At 39.4% G+C, this 18,292-nt stretch overlaps 1 protein-coding gene and 1 pseudogene across 2 annotated transcripts in view; one reads left to right on the top strand and one right to left on the bottom strand.

Moving 5' to 3' along the window:
• Window positions 1–18,292, top strand: part of ERG (ETS transcription factor ERG) — a 208,330-nt gene that overhangs the window by 67,112 nt on the left and 122,926 nt on the right. The window lies entirely within an intron of this gene.
• On the bottom strand, window positions 14,853–15,054 carry LOC117095778 (annotated as a pseudogene).

Raw genomic sequence — 18,292 nt, 5'->3', positions numbered from 1 at the left:
CTTTTGAAGTCTTAGCCATTAAATCTTTGCTTAGATCACTGTCCTGAAATGTTTTCTCTGTTTTCTTTTAATAGTTTTATAATTTTGGGTCTTATGTTTAAATCTTTCATCTACCTTGAGTTGATTTTTTATATATGGCAAGAGATAGAGGTCCAGTTTTATTCTTTTGCCTATGGATATCCAATTAATCCAGCACCATTTATTGAAGAGGGTATCCTTTTCCCAATGTATGTTGTTGATGCCTTTGTTGAAAATCAGCTGGCTGTGAATGTGTGGATTTATTTCTGGGTTATCAATTCTGTTCCGTTGGTCTATGTGTCTGTTTTTTATACCAGTATCATGCTCTTTTGGTTACTAGAGTCTTGTAATATATTTTGAAGTCAGGTTATGTGATGCTGCCAGTTTTGTTGTTTTTGTTCAGGGTTCCTTTAGCTATTCAGCCTCCTTTTTGCTTTCATGCAAATTTTAAGATTTTTTTTTCTATTCCTATGAAAAATGACGTTAATATTTTAACAGGGATTGCATTGAATCTCTAGATTTATTTGGGTGGTATGGTCATTTTAATGGTATCAGTTCTTCTGACCCATGACCATGCAATGTCTTTTCGTTTGTTTGCGTCCTTTTCCATGCCTTTCATTAGTGTTTTGTAGTTTTTTTGTAGAGATTTTTCGCTTCCTTGGTTAATTTTTTTCCGAGATTTTTTTTTTTTTCCTTACAGCTATTGTAAATGGGATTTTCTTCTTGATTTTTTTCTTAGCCAGTGCATTATTGGGTATATAAATGCTACTTTTTTTTTTAAATGTTGATTTTATATCCTACAACTTTACTGAATTTGTTTAGTAAACCTAAGAGTTTTTTGGTGGAGTCTGTAGGTTTTCCTAGATGTAAGATCATGTCATCTACAACGAGGGACAATTTGACTTCTTTTCCAGTTTGGATGACTTTTATTTCTTTCTGTTGCCTGATTGCTCTGGCTAAGACTTCCAGTCCTATATTGAATAGAAATGATAAAAATAAGGATCCTTGTCTTGTTACAGTTCTTAGAGGAAAGACTCTCAGCCTTTTCCCATTCAGTATAATGCTAGCTGTGGGTTAATCATGTATGGACTTTATTATATTGAGGTATGTTTCTTCTGTACCTAGTTTGTTGAGAGTTTTTATTATGAAGCAATGTTAAATTTTATCAAATGGTTTTTCTGCATTTATTGATATGATCATATGGTTTTTGTTTTTTTCTATTGATGTGATGTGTCATATTTATTGATTTTTGTATGTTGAACCATCCTTGCATCCCTGGGATACATCCCACTTGACCATGGTGCATTATCTTTTTGATGTGCTGTTGGTTTCAATCTGCTAATATTTTGTTAATAACTTTTGCTGAACAAAATACTAGAAAACTGATATTCACCAGAAATATTGGCTTGTATCCCTGCCGAACTGAAGTGATGTTCATCAGGAATACTGGCCCGTAGTTTTCTTTTGGGTTGTGTCCTTGTCTTATTTTGGTATGAGGGTAATGTTGGCCTCATAGAATGAATTAGAAAGAATTCCCTCCTCTTTAATTTTTTGGAATAGCTTGGTGAGGATTGGTATTAGTTCTTCTTTCTAAGTTTGGTAGAATTCAGCAGTGAAACCATCTGGTCCTTGACTTTTCTTTGTTGGGAGATTTTTTTTCCTATCCAATCTTATTACTTGTTATTGGTCTGTTTAGATTTTCATTTTCTTTCTGATTCAATCTTCACAGGTTGTATGAGTTCTGAAATGTATCCATTTCCTCTAGGTTTTCTAGTTTGTAATAGTCTCTGATAATTTGTATGTCTCATTCTTCTTTAAGAGCATGTTGTCTGTTTTTGACTCTGCATTTCCATACATATTTTAGAATCACTCAAGTTTCACAAAAATGTTGTTGAAATGTTGATTGCATCTACATTGAATCTGTTGATCAATTTGAAGAAAATTATATCTTTGATTATTAAGTTTTTCAGTCTATGAATATATCTGTCCATTTATTTTGGTCTTCTTTTAACAGTATTTTGTAGTTTTTGGTGTAAAGGTTCTGCGCATATTATGTTAGATTTATTTCCATATTGTAAGGTATTTTTAATGCTAATGAAAATAGTATCACGTAGAGATTTTGATTTCTATTGATGTTTATGCTGATATATAGAACCAAAATTCTATATTGACCTTGTATCTAGCAAAGTTTTCAAACTCAATTATTAATTCTAATGATTTATTCCCAAATTATCTTAGAAATTCTCTGTAAAAAAATGGTGTCATCTGTAAATAAAGTTTTATTTGCTTTTTCCCAATCCTTTAACATTTCATTTCATTTCCTTGCCTTATTTACTAACCAGGACCTCCAATTCAATTTCAGACAAATGTGGTAATATGTGTTTTTTTTTTTTTGTCTTTTCCCCCAACTTCAAAGGATTAAATTTTAAAGTTTTGACATGAAAATGCATGTTTTACTGTAGGTTTTGGTAGATTCCCTTTATCAATTCATAGGATTTATAAGCTTCCTCTTTATTTCTAGTTTACTAATAATTTTTAATATGAATAGATATTGAATTTTATTAAATGCTTTTCTTGTTTTGTTTAAAATTATATAAATTTTCTTTACAATGTAAATTTGATTATTTATATTGATTGAAACAAGTTTTCATTCTTAAAATAAATCCAATTTGTTCACAATATATATATTATTGTTTTATATACTTTTGGGTTTGTTTTCTAGAATTTTGTTTAGGATTTTGCATCTATGTTTATGTATGAAATTGGTCTATAATTTTCCCTTTTAAATTATTTTCTAGTTACAGTTTGATATTAAGCTTTCTTTTGTTTTATCTGAAAAGCTTATGTAAGACTGGCATCGTTTTTTTTTAATACATATTAGAATTTGTTGATAAAGCAGTCTGGCCTGAAACTTTCTTTCTTTCTTTTTTATTTTTGTAGTTGTCCTTTAAGAGGTCTGAGATTTTTCAGTCAATGTCTTTAATAATTATAGGAGTTCAGGTTTTGTGTTTTTTCTTTTGTCAGTTTTGGTAAATTATATTTTGCAAGGATATTATCTATTTCAACTCATTTTTCACATTTATTGATAGGAAATTGATCATAATATTCTATTATTCTTCCAATGTCTATAGCATCTGTACTAGTAGTCCCCTTTTTATTGTTGACTTTGGTTATTTTAACCTTCCCTCTCTTTTCTCTATAATAACCAGTGACTTATACATAGCTAATCTTTTCAGAGAACCAGATTTGGCTTTGCTTATCTTCTCTACCATATGCTTATTTACAATTTTCTTAATTTTGTTCTCATCTTTGTTATTTTTCTTCTTCTTTCTTTGGGTTTTTCTAACTTTTTTGCAATTGATGCCTTTGCCTCTTTCCTATGGAAGCTCACCAACAGAAACAGTAACATTATTATTTGCCCCACTTCATATTTACTCTTCTGTTTTATTTGCAGAACCAAGCCCTGTTCAAGTTAGTATTAAAATATAAATGACTCCTACAGCCATCTCTTTATGCAGTGCCATAAAATGTGCTCTAATCAGAAGGATTTTATATTATGTGTTTTTAATTATTCTTGTGAATCCTCAGTGCCCAGATGAATGAGCAACAAATATTTGTCTGTAGATGTCAGGATATTTCCTCATACTGATATATTTCTCAGCATAACCTCCCCTTTAATTTATTTGCTCCTTTCATGATGAAACAAATCCTTTACCCAATTTCGCCTACGATCTGAATATTCCCTGTTTTTTGGGGACTCAACTCAAATTTCCTTTTCCTAATTTTTTTTTTAACAAGTTTCACTTGTTATCTTACTAACAGTGTATTTAATAAAGTCGATGCTCAATAAATACTCTTGTCTCAGTGAATAAGCTTCAGCCTCTTTGTAGCTATATTAATATATTTATGTGTCCTATAAAGTCTAATTGGCAGCCTATCATAAGTTTTTTTTTTAGGTTTTTTTTTTTTTTTGAGACGGAGTCTTACTCTGTCGCCAGGCTCGAGTGCAGTGGCGTAATCTCTGCACCCTCCGACTCCCTGGTTCAAGCGATTCTCCTGCCTCAGCCTCCCGAGTGGCTGGGATTACAGGCACACGCCACCATGCCCAGCTAATTTTTGTATTTTTAGTAGAGACGGGGTTTCACCATATTGCCCAGGATGGTCTCGATCTCCTAACCTTGTGATCTGCCTGCCTCGGCCTTCCAAAGTGCTGGGTTTACAGGCGTGAGCCACTGCACTCGGCCCATAAGTTTTAATTAATATATTTGAATTTTCTTGGCATTTCAGTATTTCTATGTTGAAATATGAATTATTTTAAAATACTTCATCTGATTACAAAGGTAGCACACTCTTGTTTTATCCCAAATTTTCTCAACTGTTTAACTTGAAAAGGGGGCAGTTACTCCATGATCCAGATCTCAAAACTGAAATTTGTATTTTAAGATGTTTTCTCTGTTTATACTAATATACATATGTGATAATTTTCTAAAACATTATACTTTGAATATTTTCTATGCAGTACATTAATATCTATCTCATTCTTCTTACTACTGTGTAGTATAATTATCCAATATCTGATTGAAAGACATAGTTTATTTTCGTATTTTACTGTTACGGAGTGTGTAATAGCGGACATTCTTTGTACTTATAACTGTCTATTGTGAGTATTTCTTTAAAAATGGATTTCTAGAATATCAATCACGGAGTCAAAGGATAAATTATTTTATTCCCATTATACATGAATGTCAATGCTCTTTCCTTCACATTCTTGCCAATGCTGCAAAATATTACATTTTTTCATTGTTGTTATCTGTCTAGGCCCAAATATTGTGTGGTGGTTTATTTATTTTTATTTTCTTTAATCTGTTTTCACTTTTCTTGGATGGTTTACACTTATGGATAGTAAACTCCTGTGATGGTGACTTGTGGTCATCCAGGATCTTTTGCATTGTGTGGGTTAGGATGGGCAGGACACACTCTTGTATATGTACCAGCTGTTGGTTTATGTGATGTTTTTCAGGTCAATATATTCCATGTGACAGTATACCTTCCATTTGGCTGACAGTGTGTCATGCACACACTGCCCACGCACAATTATATTACAAGGCTGATAAAACTGAATTGCTCTATTCCAGTGGTTCTCAACTGGGACAGTTTTTGGTTGCACCTTCAGGGACAGTTGGTCATGTCTAAAGACAGTTTTGGTTGTCATAATTGGAGTCAGTGAGGTGTTACTGGCATCTAGTGGGTAGAGGCTAGGAATGCTAGCAAACATCCTGCCATGCACAGGGCAGCCCCCACAACAGATAATTAGCCCAAAATGTCGATGCTGCCACGGTTGAGAAACCTTGTGCTCTATTGCAGTGACATTTTAGTGCTTTTATGATTTGTTGCATCACAAGTGTACCAATTTGTGTTAACTTTAACATGTTTATTCTTGCTCAAAAATTGGGATGTGTCTTACAATTGATTGATTAGAAAGTATTATGGTGAATTTTGATTGGCAGAATTGTTTTTTCTTTTTTTTTTTGAGACGGAGTCTCGCTCTGTCGCCCAGGCTGGAGTGCAGTGGCCGGATCTCAGCTCACTACAAGCTCCGCCTCCCGGGTTCACGCCATTCTCCTGCCTCAGCCTCCCGAGTAGCTGGGACTACAGGCGCCCGCCACCTCGCCCGGCTAGTTTTTTTGTATTTTTTAGTAGAGACGGGGTTTCACCGTGTTAGCCAGGATGGTCTCGATCTCCTGACCTCGTGATCCGCCCGTCTCGGCCTCCCAAAGTGCTGGGATTACAGGCTTGAGCCACCGCGCCCGGCCTGTTTTTTCTTTCCTAGTGATACTTTAAATCATGATGTGCTTTACATCTTACCATCCAAAGTATTAGATTTGAGGAAATATGATATGATTATGTCTTATCTTTTATCTCTACATATGTATAGTCTAATTTCAGTGTAGGAAGTCTCATGTGTAGCATGACAGTGTAACTGCTATATTTGTAGGTATTAAAAATCAATCAATGCCTAGCTTTGCACCCATAGGCATTCCACTTTGAGCCTGCTGTAAGGTAAAACACAATATCCAGTGCTGGAAATAATTTCATATTTAGTTTTATGTTAAAGTAGTTCCTCTTAGATTTAGTAAATAGACAAAATATTGATTGAATGTTCAAATTTAGGGTGGAATGATTGATGTATTCATTTGGAAGGTTATGAATCATTCCTGTATCTATTGATTTTGTTCTTCATTTATATTCACTACCTTTAAATTCAGGAAAATTGTTGAAAATTCAGGGGGTTTCAATGTTAGGGAAACATTTGTTAGGTTTCTAACTTCTTCACAGTAAGCCTTCTGTGTTTTCTTACATTTACAAGCAGTCTAATGATCCAATGAATCCCTTACATACTGAATTTTGGGGAAGGGTTATGACAGGAATATCTAGTTTTCAAATCTTGGTTTGTTAAAGATCAGAAACCTTCCTTCCAGATCTTGGTTTGTTAAAGGTGATGGTCACCTAAACTAAAGCGTATTCAGACGACGGCTGCTTGATTTAATGGAGTGAGCTTTTATTCTTGGCTTTTATTGGAGAAAATCTGTAAGTGGTCGGGGAAAATGGATTTCAATGTGTACTGTCAATTCCTCTTTTTGCATTTGTAAGTGAGAAAAAAATTAGGTGGTTAAAAGGTGGCAGTTTTGAGTTATTAAGAATGATCTGGATTAGCCTCAGCTTCCATGGGTCACTATGAGGTAGCCGCTGATACTTCACATCTGGTTTTGGTTTGCAGTAACTGACAAAGAAGCACAATATATGTATAGCCCTATTGTTAGTGTCGTTCTACTCTTTTAAAGACAAAAACTCCCCACTCCAAAGGTACAGAAATATTTTCAACTCCAATTTACAGATCAGGCAAAACCTCTTGAGTTAAGGGTCACTAAAGGCACCTGAAAAATTTCTTTGCGAACTTCTCAGTGTTCTGGCTGTTAAAGAGAAATAGTAAAATAAAAAGAGCTCCCCAGTGTAAGAATTCCATAAAACAGAGAGTGACGTGTGAGATGCATTAATGCTTTCCATTCCTGATGAAAAGCTTCAACAGCTTTAAGTAATGTGGAATCCAGTATCTCAAATCCTAGCTCCGTCTGGGAGGTGAGCTTTAGGTGCCCTAACTCCCTGGGATTGGAACAGCAACGCATTGTCTACAGGCATTCCATATGTGAGTTTAATTATGATAACTTGACTTCTTTAAAGAAGCTTTATAGATGTTTGGGGAGAATCCCACTCAGGACTGTGGGTTTTCTTTCTCCTGCTTTACTTGGGGAAGGAGCACGCAGGACCATGGTTCTCAGAAAGGGAGACACATTCTGTGAACCTGTGCACGTCCCTGTGCCCACAGCGAAGGCCCTGTCCAGTGGTCAGCGAGGCCCACCATTGCAGCCTTCCAGATGGCTCTCATTAGAGTCAAAATTGACTGAGGGAAGCCCCTGGGGCGTCCTGGAAGCCTTAGAGACCATGCTAGGGACAGACCCCTTGATTTCTAGGCGCTAATGTTTCAGAGAAAATAATAACAGTGCCTTCTAAACACTAGGGCTTTTCTTTTTAGTAACTCAGGGTAATGAATCCCCACCCTCTCCCTCTGCTTCTCATTTACCACCCCCATTTCTCTGCAAGTCGCAGAGGGGAAAATTGAAGTTTCCCCACATCTCCTTGGGAAAGTAATCTGAGGTTGATGGGCAGAGATGTTTCCAGAGAATGGGAATGGGGTGCCAGCAGCATGGAGGAGCTTGGGGAGCTGCTGGCATTGGGCGTAGAGTGAAGACCAAAGTTAGGGATGGGGGAGGAGGGTACCTACTCTCATGGGGTAAAGTGACCCTGAGGCACCTCTACATTTAATAGGTCCAGAAAGTAAAATGGTGGAAAAGAATAGGAAGGATCTGTTGATGTTCCCTTCTTATGTCCTTTCCATTGGGTCAAAATACTGTTGTAATTTTGGCATATTTTTCTCTCTATCCAATATGCAAGTTGTTTGTTTGGATGAATACTGCTTTGCTTCTTTTCTGCACCTCCAGTGACCAACAATGCTTAGCACATAGCCATTGTCAATCAAGATTTGATGAATGGATGAATGATTGTACAGAAGGAATATTTTCTGCTGTAGCAGCGTTGTAAACGTTTCTTCTTGAGTAAGGAATCTTCCGATGGTATGCCAATGCCCGGTCATTGTGTAACAAATCACTCCAGGACTCAGTGGCTTAAAATCACAATGATCACTTTATTATTTAGAATCTCTCATGGTTCCAGGGCTTGACTGGGCTGAGATAGATATTATGTGCTTGGAGTCTCTTATAGGTTCGCAGTCAAGTGCTAGCTGGGGCTGGGTTGATCTTGGTTTCTTCGTTTATACCTCTGGGGGTTGATGCTGGCTGTGGGCTGGGACTGATGCCCGGAACACCTACACATGGCCTCATCACATGGCTTGGGCTTTCTCCCCATGTGGTGGCTGAGGTTTAAGAGTGGCTGTTCCCAAGAAAATCAAGCAGAAGCTCTATTCAGGTGGAAGTTCTTATCACCTTTCCGAGGTAGCCTTGGAAGCCACATAGCTGAACTTCTGCTGTAGTCACAGCCCCACTCAGATTCAAGGAGTGAGAACATGGACCTCACTTTCTGATGGAAGCAAAGCCAATGTCATTTTATAGAAGGTTATGCATGAGGGGAAATCCTACTGGGCCATCTTGGGAAATACAGTTGCCATGGTGATATGGCAAATGTCTAGAAATGCAATCAATTACCATTCTAATGGTTTCTAATAAGTACATGTGAAACCAACCCAGTTGCCTAAATAGTTTGACTGGAAATAATTTTAATCAGAGTTACTTTGAAAAATTACAAGGACTAAGTTGTATACAAATGGGAGCTATTCTTTTATATTGAAATCCAGATAAATCTGCTGTAAACTTATCATGATGCCAGCAAAATAGAGGATGTATACTCATCCACTCATCCACTCATTCATTCATTCGTTCTTACAGCTGGTATTTTTTTTTTTTTTATTGACTATCCACTTGCTTACAGGTAATATTAGCTCCGTTATTGAGACGGAAATCTCATAAGATGCAGATTTGGGAGGCCTCTTAGAGAAAATTTACCTTCCTCACTTTCCAAAGACTCAATCTGAGAAGACAGCCCAAAAAAGCCACTTCCACAGCTCAAAGGGCCTGCAGCGAGACTTGGGAGAGACGTGGTGACAGTGGGGAGAAGAGGGGTGGGGAGCAGATGACCTCCTGCTCTGTCTCTCTCTCATCTCTTCATAGATATCAATACCATCCATTGTGTGTCTGTGTGTGTCTGTGTGTATATACGTGTGTGCGTGTGTGTGTGTTTATATGTGTCTGTCTTTGTGTGTGTGTGTGTGTCTGCATGTGTGTGTATTTGTGTGCTTCTGTGTGCCTGTGTATATGTGTGTCTGTGTTTGTGTGCTTCTGTGTGTCTGTGTGCGTATGTCTGTGTGTCAGTTTATATGTGTCTGTGTATATGTATGTGTGTTTATGTGTATCTGTGTGTATGTATTTATGTCTGTCTTTGTGCCTGTGTGTATGTGTGTGTTTGTGTATGTGTTTTCACATGTGTGTGTCTGTGTGTGTGTGTCTGTGTGTATGTGTATGTGGGTCTGTGTGCATGCATGTGTCTGTATGTGTGTGTGCTTCTGTGTATGTGTCTGTGTGTGTATGTGTATATGTGCATGTCTGTGTCTGTGTGTGTATGTGTACATGCATGTGTGTGTGTGTGTGTGTCTGTGTGTGTGTGCATGTGCGTGTGTGTGTGTGAGGGAGTGATGGGGGAGCCATTGATTCCTCACAACTTAAGTCCCAGCTATCATCTTAACTTTGTGGATGGTCAGCAGGCAGTTTAAAAGCAACACCCATGCTGGGTACGTTCTGTTCAGAACTGAGGGACTGGCTGGTGCTTTGGCCATAGCTAGGCCTGGCCATCCCTTCAGGGGAGCCACAGCTGGCTGGACTGAAACTGGCTGGGCCTATCCCAGTGCCCTCCTGTCAACTGCTGTTGAGAGAACCTCACCTATCCCAGGGGAGTCCCAAGTTCAAGTCAGACTCTGGGTTCTTGAAGGGCTCTCCTGGACTAGCCACTGACACAGACAGTATCGCCCTTCCCTGATGCTCCTGGCTCTGTGGCCGGCTTCGTTCGCTCATTCATTCATTCACTCATTCAGCAAGTGCTTGTTGAGGGCCATCACTGACACAGTCATGAGGGAATCCCTGGGGCTCCCCTCCCAGTATCAGCACGGGGGCTCCAGGAAGATGGGTGCCCTCCATCTCCAATGCATTTTAGTTTCTTCTTTGAACAAACCTACAAAGTTACTGATTGATTGAAAAAGGAAAATTGGCACAAATGAATTACATGACGCATTGGGGTCACCAAGCAGTTGGGGATGAAGTCAAGGTCCCTGTTACCAGGATGCTGCATGGACTGTTCCGTGTGGAGACATATCACAAAGGCTTGTCACCTCCAGTGCGTGCCAGTGAACCCCTCTTGTGAACTAGAGGTTAGCCCTGCACGCAACGGTCCTCAGTTCCTACCTAAGCCAGTTCATCATTAGCAATGCGTATTGTGCATGCTGGTGATGCAGAGCCCAGGGTCGCTTTTCCTCAAGCCAGCGTCTTTTATCTGCGGTTGCACCCCAGCGAAGCTGGAACTGGAATGTACGACTGTTACAGGGTCCAGGCCTCCTCCCATCTAGTTTGCGATGCCTTTCACATGAAAAGGTTATGTTTGTTTCCCTTTAAAAATAGCAGATGAGCAGATGAAACACTGCCTTAATTATCCTTCTGTAGAACACATTGAAAATGAGCCTCCCTGTTCTGCTGGCAGAGCGAGAGGAAAATGTATCCTAAACCGCAGTGGGTGAAGCCTCTTCAGATGTCGGTCAGAACCTTACCCACACCCAGCCCCGCCCCACAGCCCTGAACACAGACAAACAACTGTCACCCATTGACCTCACGATTCCTTGGTATAGGAACCAAAGTGGGAGGGGAGAGAAAAGGAAATACTGCAGATATTTTCAAGTACAAGCAAAGACAGAAAGAGGAAAGTTGCAAAAGTGATTATATTTCTTTTTGCTTAAGTGTATAATGTTTTGATGACCAAAAAGTCAGTGTAAATGTATGATAAGATTATTTTCAAGAAAATCTGCATATGAAGTTTTAAGGCTTATTTTACTTCATATATACATAAAGTACCATTTTTAGAAGTGATATACTCCATGCATATTCCAAAATACTATCCTGTTTTTTTGAGAAAGGAGGGGACCCTGAGGTATTTTTCACATCTGACGTATTATAGTATAATCTATATTCCTCCTATAACACTTATTTCTGGAAAGGATCTACTCGTTTCTGAGTTTAGGCAGGCACTAGCCCTGACGTCAGTATTGTGTACAGAGGAAACAAACAGCCTCTAAATTTACCGAATTTGATGCAACTCACATTTGGCAACATATCAAACAATGTAAAATGATTGTAAAGTGGAAAACTGTTCGGGCTTTAAAATCATTAACAGTGGCATAAAGCACTTATACAATTTGCATGATCAAGTCTCACCCCCCAGATTTATGCCTTGAATTCAGATCCGTGTAATTCATCTTTACTCCTAAAACATGTATATTTCTTTATGTTCTATAATAATGAACAATTCACATTTTCCCAAAAGAAAACCCATTTCTGCATTATAAATGTGAGATCTTAATTTTAACAAGGAAAAAAATGAGACCACTGGGTGAAATAATGTCAATTCAAGGAATTTAAATCCAGAATTAGGCATACTAGTATGCGCTTTAAAGGCCTTTTTGAGGGACATTTAGCACCCTCTAGTGACAGCAATTGAAGCCGTTCAAAGGGAACTTCCCTGCACGGCTCACGTCTGGTTTCTCGCTGGCAAGTCAACAATGCAGTGTAGTTCTTTGGGCAGGAGGTGGCTGCTTCCTAAAATCCTTGAGGCAGGATTTTTTATTTTTGTAGCTGTAAATAAAAGCTGGAATAATCTCCACCAGGCAACTGCGCAGTGGGAAAACCACGATTTATCCCTATCGGCTATAATATTTTTTGACTTATCACGGCCAGTCCACTCAGAAAGAGCATTTCTAGTACTCCTTGAACACTGTGCTGAGACCTTTCCCAAAACATGTGCTGAGATCTGTGTGGGCATCAGATGACAACAACCAATTTACTGACATCACCGTTTCAGTTCAAGTCGGTGCATTTGACAGAATTTAACAGATTTTCATATGAGTGAATTGGAAAAGAACTGGCCGGCCTTCACGTCAGCTGCACCTCTGTGTCCTCTGCGTTGCTTGCAGTAGGAGATGATACAGTGTGGAGAGGGTGAGGTGTGGGGAGGGGGTGAGGGATGAGGAGGGCTCGGGCGGAGAGGGTACCGTGTGGAGTGTACCATGTAGCAGTTACTGTGCTGAGACAGACTCCCAGGGTCCTCTGCTCCTGACTTCAGGCACAGGTACAGGGCTTCCTGGCATCCGCAGGTAGCCTGGTGATACTCATGCAAATATAAATGAATTTGTGGCAAAGATTTTTTGCCTTCGCTTCATTTCTGATTCCATTTGTGATAGAAATAAATTCGCAAATAAATCATCAGATGAGGTGATGTAGAATTCAAGTCCACCTCAACCGAAAACTAAAAGCCGATTTTAGGAAGCAGCAGGAAAAATTATTAATGCAGGCTTCTCCATAAATTTCTCTCAGTTGAATGCTATTATAGTGCCACTTACGATCTTTCTTTAAGAAGTAATCTGTATTTTCTTTAAAAATAATTCATAAAATAGTGACCGATTAAGACAAAAACAAGTGATGCTGTTTAGTATCTTATAGGTGAGATTGACGCAGTTCTTAAAAAAATCATTGAAAATTCTGGCTAGAAATCAAACAAAATTAATTTCAACAACCTGGGATACATTCTCAGTTCGGCCAAGGATGGTGACAGGGGACAGTACCTGGGAAAGTACACTTTGGATCTGAGTCGAGGATAGAGGGGGATGCCAGTCAGATGCTTTTGTGAATCTTAATGATGTGCCCTGTGGGTATACCAAGCCTTATGGGCACCAGTGGCACCGTGATGTCTGTAACATCTATGCTCAGCTATACCCAGTTACATGGATAAAGAAGTTGAAACTCATTGAATGGTTTCCAAATTATATAGAGAAGCCTAATAATTGGAACAATACATTTAAAATTTCTTTTAAACTAAATAATGGTGACAAAATAATTACTCTCCTCTTAGATTTCTTTCTTTAAACCACAGATAGTACATTGGCATATTTGGAGTCCTTGATAATGGTTTTAATATTCCTGCATTTTTAAAGTCATATGGAGTTGAGTAAGAGCAAAATTGGCATAAACTTGAGAATGTGTGGGATGCTTATGAAATTGTGTTTATTGAAATCATTGCTCCATGTGAGCCGATAGAACTGAACTGACGTGTGCTTCAATATTAAGGAAATTGCAACTTGGTGTTGAGAAGTTGAGGATTTGGTATGTGATAACAGCTTCCTTGGTTTCTATTAGTTCAGATCAACCAAGAGAGTGAAGAATACATTCAGCACTCAGAGAAAGTGTTGAAACAATGGTTATTTAAATTGTAATTGGATTATTTCTTAATGTGCTGCTGGGGGATATGGCACTCCCCCCAACCCCCACCCCCCACACATGCTCGTGCACACACTCCCACACTCATACACACATACTCACGTAGTTGTATCCAATGGAGTGAAGCTATAATCATGAAGTATGCTGTGAACAGAAAAGCCGTCCTTAAACAGCACTGACTGGGTGCCCTTGAGGGCTGAGAGTGTCTTAATGCTGCGTGTGTTCTCAGACAAATCCACCAACTGCTGCAGATGGAAAAGTTCCACAGAGTGCTGGAGTTTTCCATTGTGTGGCAGCCCCAGATGCTTGATTCTTATCTACAATCTCAGGCATGTTCCTGGCAAAAATCCTTGGGACATCGTTCTTGCAGGGCTCTCATGAATAATCCAAACACCATGCATTTTAAATTCATGTGTCATCTTAAGGACAATATACAGCACTTTTATCCTATTGTTTTGTCGTTAAAAACCTGCATTTCATGGGTCGCTCCCAGGCTCGAAGTTTTACATGTGCAGAATTTGAGGAGACTGAGATAGGCTTCCCGAATGCCAAGACACGTGGTAACTGGATAGAGCCCTGTAATCCTGGCTTCCTGAGTGCCTACCGGAGTTCCTGGCAGGAAAAGGCATGCCATTAATATCACCTGAATGCATCGATGGCCTCCACAAAACTCATGAGCATTTCTGGGTTTTCTTAATAAAATGAAAAAAAAAATAAGAGCTCTATGCTTGCTGTAGACATTTAAAAAAGAACATGCATTTGGGTATGCATGCATAAAAGGTTTGACTCCTACAAGTATTGTGGGCTGCACTTTTTCCAGAACATGCCTGTATTTTTCAGACATTTACAAAAATGTACAATATCGCCTGTTACTTACATATTTTTGTATTAGGATATAATTTATGTTTATTACAAATTTATGTTTTGAAAATATAAGTGAAGCAAAGAAGAGGGGGAGAAAACAAAAAGCTTCTCTGCCAGTAGTATTGTAATATATATAGCTGTCAATAGTTTTACTTTGCCTTTTCATTTATTTTTTATTTTTTGACTGTTACAAAAGGTTATTTAACAAAAAGTCTAATATGAAAACATACATGACCTAATTTTTACATATAGTAAAACAGGCTCTTTGGAGAGGGGACGTGGGTTTCTCTGTTGAACAGCCATTATTTATACTCATTCCAAAGTTTTTAACATGGTAATACTATTTCCTTGTATTACCACCATTCCAATATTGTTCTGCTGCCAACTAGTTGACATCTCCACACATTCATCTATCACAAGATTCGGAAAGGGATCAAGTCCCCATAATATTCCCTGGACATGTCTGCCACCATTGAATTTCATTTTTCAACTCAGGAAGGTGAGCTTCGCTCATAGTGTCTGTTCCTCAGGTTCACAGATGCCTTGGAATGGAGTGCATGGCCACCCCCATCTGCCTTTTTAACAAAATGGGTCTATGATGTAATTCTCCTATGTACTGTGATTTTTAACTAACCAGGTAGGATATCAGAGCAGTTTTCCATATTGCTAAGTGTTCATCTGTTACATCGTTTTCCTGCAGTGTTTTTGAGGAGGGTGGGCGTTCCATTGTATGGATGTAGAAGGGAGGGATAAAGACATGAATGAGTCATGAGTGAATCTTCTGTTGTGTCCCCACAGATGTGGAGGTTCAGATGAGTCTCCTCTCTTTGCCCGGCACATGTATCACATTGAGAACCATGTGGCCGTCATTCAGAGTGTTCTCAGCTCCTGACCTTCCTCCGCATATGCCATACAGAGAAGTTAGTAAGGGAAAAAGAATGAGAACTTGCTCAATCTTTAGAAAACGGGAAGAAAAGGTTTTAGGATAAATAAAAATAGTGCTGCTTTTATTGTGACAGTGAATTTATGGTATATTTATTTTATATTATTTTGTTTCTCTCTCTGGAGTAAAACGTGAGCAGACTAGTGAAAGGTCTTGGCAGATTCACAGGAGATGGGTTTGTGCAGGAGAAGCACACAATGGAAATGTACACTTGATTCCTAGGTTCTGCTGCCCGCAGTCACTGGGTGGGCTGTGCTGGTCTAGTGTGGTATTTGCTGTGTCTCAGGGAGAGTGAAAAAGGACCCTGTCCTGACAGGCTGGGCCTGGATGGGCCTCAGGTAGGGGCTGTGTGCCATGCTGCCCCCTAACTTGGTCTGTGTGGTGACCTGGAGGTATCTTTCCCTAGAGAGAGGAGGTGTCAGGTGGGAAAGGGCATCCTGGTTCTTAGGCTGCTGAGTGGTGTAGGGATGAGGCCATTTAATAGCCTAGACTTGGGGTACAGGTGAGGAAAGCTGAAGAGATATCTGCATCTTAAGATAATTTCCCCGTAGGATAATGTTTGGGAAACGGTTTCTGCATTACTGTATTCTAGTTAATAGGTGTGCCTTGGCCAGAGGCAGTGGCTCACGCCTGTAATCCCAGCACTTTGGGAGGCCAAGGCGGGTGGACCATGAAATCAGGAGATCGTAGACCATTCTGGCTAACACGGTGAAACCCCGTCTCTACTAAAAATACAAAGAAATTAGCCGGGCGTGGTGGCGGGCGCCTGTAGCCCCAGCTACTTGGGAGGCTGGGGAGGAGAATGGCGTGAACCCAGGAGGTGGAGCTTGCAGTGAGCCGAGATTGCACCACTACTGCACTCCAGCCTGGGCAGCAGACCGAGATTCCATCTCAAAAAAAAAAATGTGCCTTGTGCTATCAAGAGTCAAAGTGGTTTTTTTTTTGTTCTTTTTTTTAAACACTTTACATTAAATAGTCAGAGATTACCAGGCTTGGATGCTATGATGCCATTTGAAACATCAAGAATTATTCTCTTTGAAGACAACAGGAATCAATCAAACATTTTGTCATTAGAAATGAGGAAGAGTTTCCTTTGTAAAATTTTGGAACAGAATTTACCACTCAGTATCCCCAAATTAACTTTTTATTGGATCACTTTCGAATATTGATCAAATAATAGCACCTGTTTTTGTCTTTTTTAGTATCCAATAAATAAATTTGTCTCTTAGAAAACAATATTTTTATTCATTAGAAAATGAAGGATATACGCCTGCATGTGTGTTATACGCAAATAAATATGGGAGGGAGAGACAGAGATTGAGAGAGAGCGAGCGTGTGTGAGAGAAAGTGGAGCAAATGATATACATTGGCACCAGCAGACAATCAGAGTTAACCAGGAGAAGGGTATTAGGAGTTTTAGGTGTATTATCTTGTGGCTTTTCTGTAAGTTGGAAATTATTTCAAAATAGAGGGGTAGGAAATCCCACTCTTCACAGTTTGATTTGCATTAGGCAAGAACCAGGGAGTTCCGGTCAAATTATCACTGAAGCATTAGGTCCTGGTAGAAATGCTAATCTTTCCTGTTTCAGGGAACAACTGAGGGCTGGATTAGCAACCAGGAGGCGTGGGTGAGGCGGGACCACGCAGGGTTTTCTCCCGTGGCTATTTTGTTAGCAAAGCGTTCATCTTATTTAAAACTGGTGTTTGGTAAATGCATAATCGGGCGTCACATGATGCGGGGGCCACAGTTAACATTTCACATTGATGCTTCTTAGGAGAGAACAAAAAGCAAGGACTCTCGGGGAAGCTGAGAGAGCTTTTCTCCTCAGCACTCCAGAATTCTAGTGGAAGCTGCCCAGATAAAACAGCTCAGGACTTTGAAATTTTCGGGGAAACAAAATTTTAATCAGCCTGCCATCTTATTCATTGTTCAGAGATGAAAAGAGCGGAAATCAACACCCCCTCATAATGTAGGTGCTGAGAACTTAAGTTCTGATTTTCACAGAATGATTTTCTTACAATATACTCTCTTTCTTTCCTTTTCCTTCTTTCTTTCCCTCCCTCCCTCCTTCCTCCCATCCTCCTTTCTCTCTTCCTTCCTTCCTTTCTCCTTCCTTTTTTTCTCGCCCTCTTTTCTGTCTCCTCCTCCTCTCCTTCCTCCCCCTTTCCCTCCTTAGGTTTCTCCTTCTCCTGCTTCTTCTATCCTAACATGAGGTGATAAATCAGAGGTATATCATAAAAGCCAGAACGGTTTGGGCTGGTGGGCAGAACTCTGACACATGCTGGCCTAAAGTCTGAGTGAAATTCATTTACTGAACGTCCAACTCTGCGACCAGGAATGGCCAGATGACTCAGGATTTGGTCTATTGTGTTCTTCGGGTCCCTATTGAGACCACACCTCTTTATGGGTCCTGCGTTCCTGTAGCTAGATTCAAAGCAAAATGTTTCTTCCAAGCAATTTCCTGAAAATGAGTAATTAGAGTCCTGAAACCCTCTAAGGAATGTTCAGGGCTGCATTTGCTGTACTTCCTTCGAGGAGAAAACAGACCTGTGACCCTGAACTTATAGCTTGGATTTTAAACATGTCATGGGGCCCTCACATGGCATCTCTGGGTAGCCAAAAGTTCTATGAGGATCTGTTGTCTGCAACATGGATGTCTGTCAGAGTGAGACCAGCTCACTGACATTCCGGGACCTTTGTAGTCATTTCAGTTATTTGGATTTTAAGTAAATACTTGAAACCAAGACTTGGGTAGGTTTATTTTTCCTCTTTATTTTTCTTGTTTACTATAAGCCTAGAGTCCTTGCG

This window comes from Trachypithecus francoisi, unplaced genomic scaffold (genome assembly GCF_009764315.1).
Source record: "Trachypithecus francoisi isolate TF-2019V2 unplaced genomic scaffold, Tfra_2.0 Lachesis_group14, whole genome shotgun sequence".
NCBI lineage: Eukaryota > Metazoa > Chordata > Mammalia > Primates > Cercopithecidae > Trachypithecus > Trachypithecus francoisi.
Note: the sequence above shows the minus strand (reverse complement) of the source record. Positions and strands in the feature narration are given on the sequence as shown.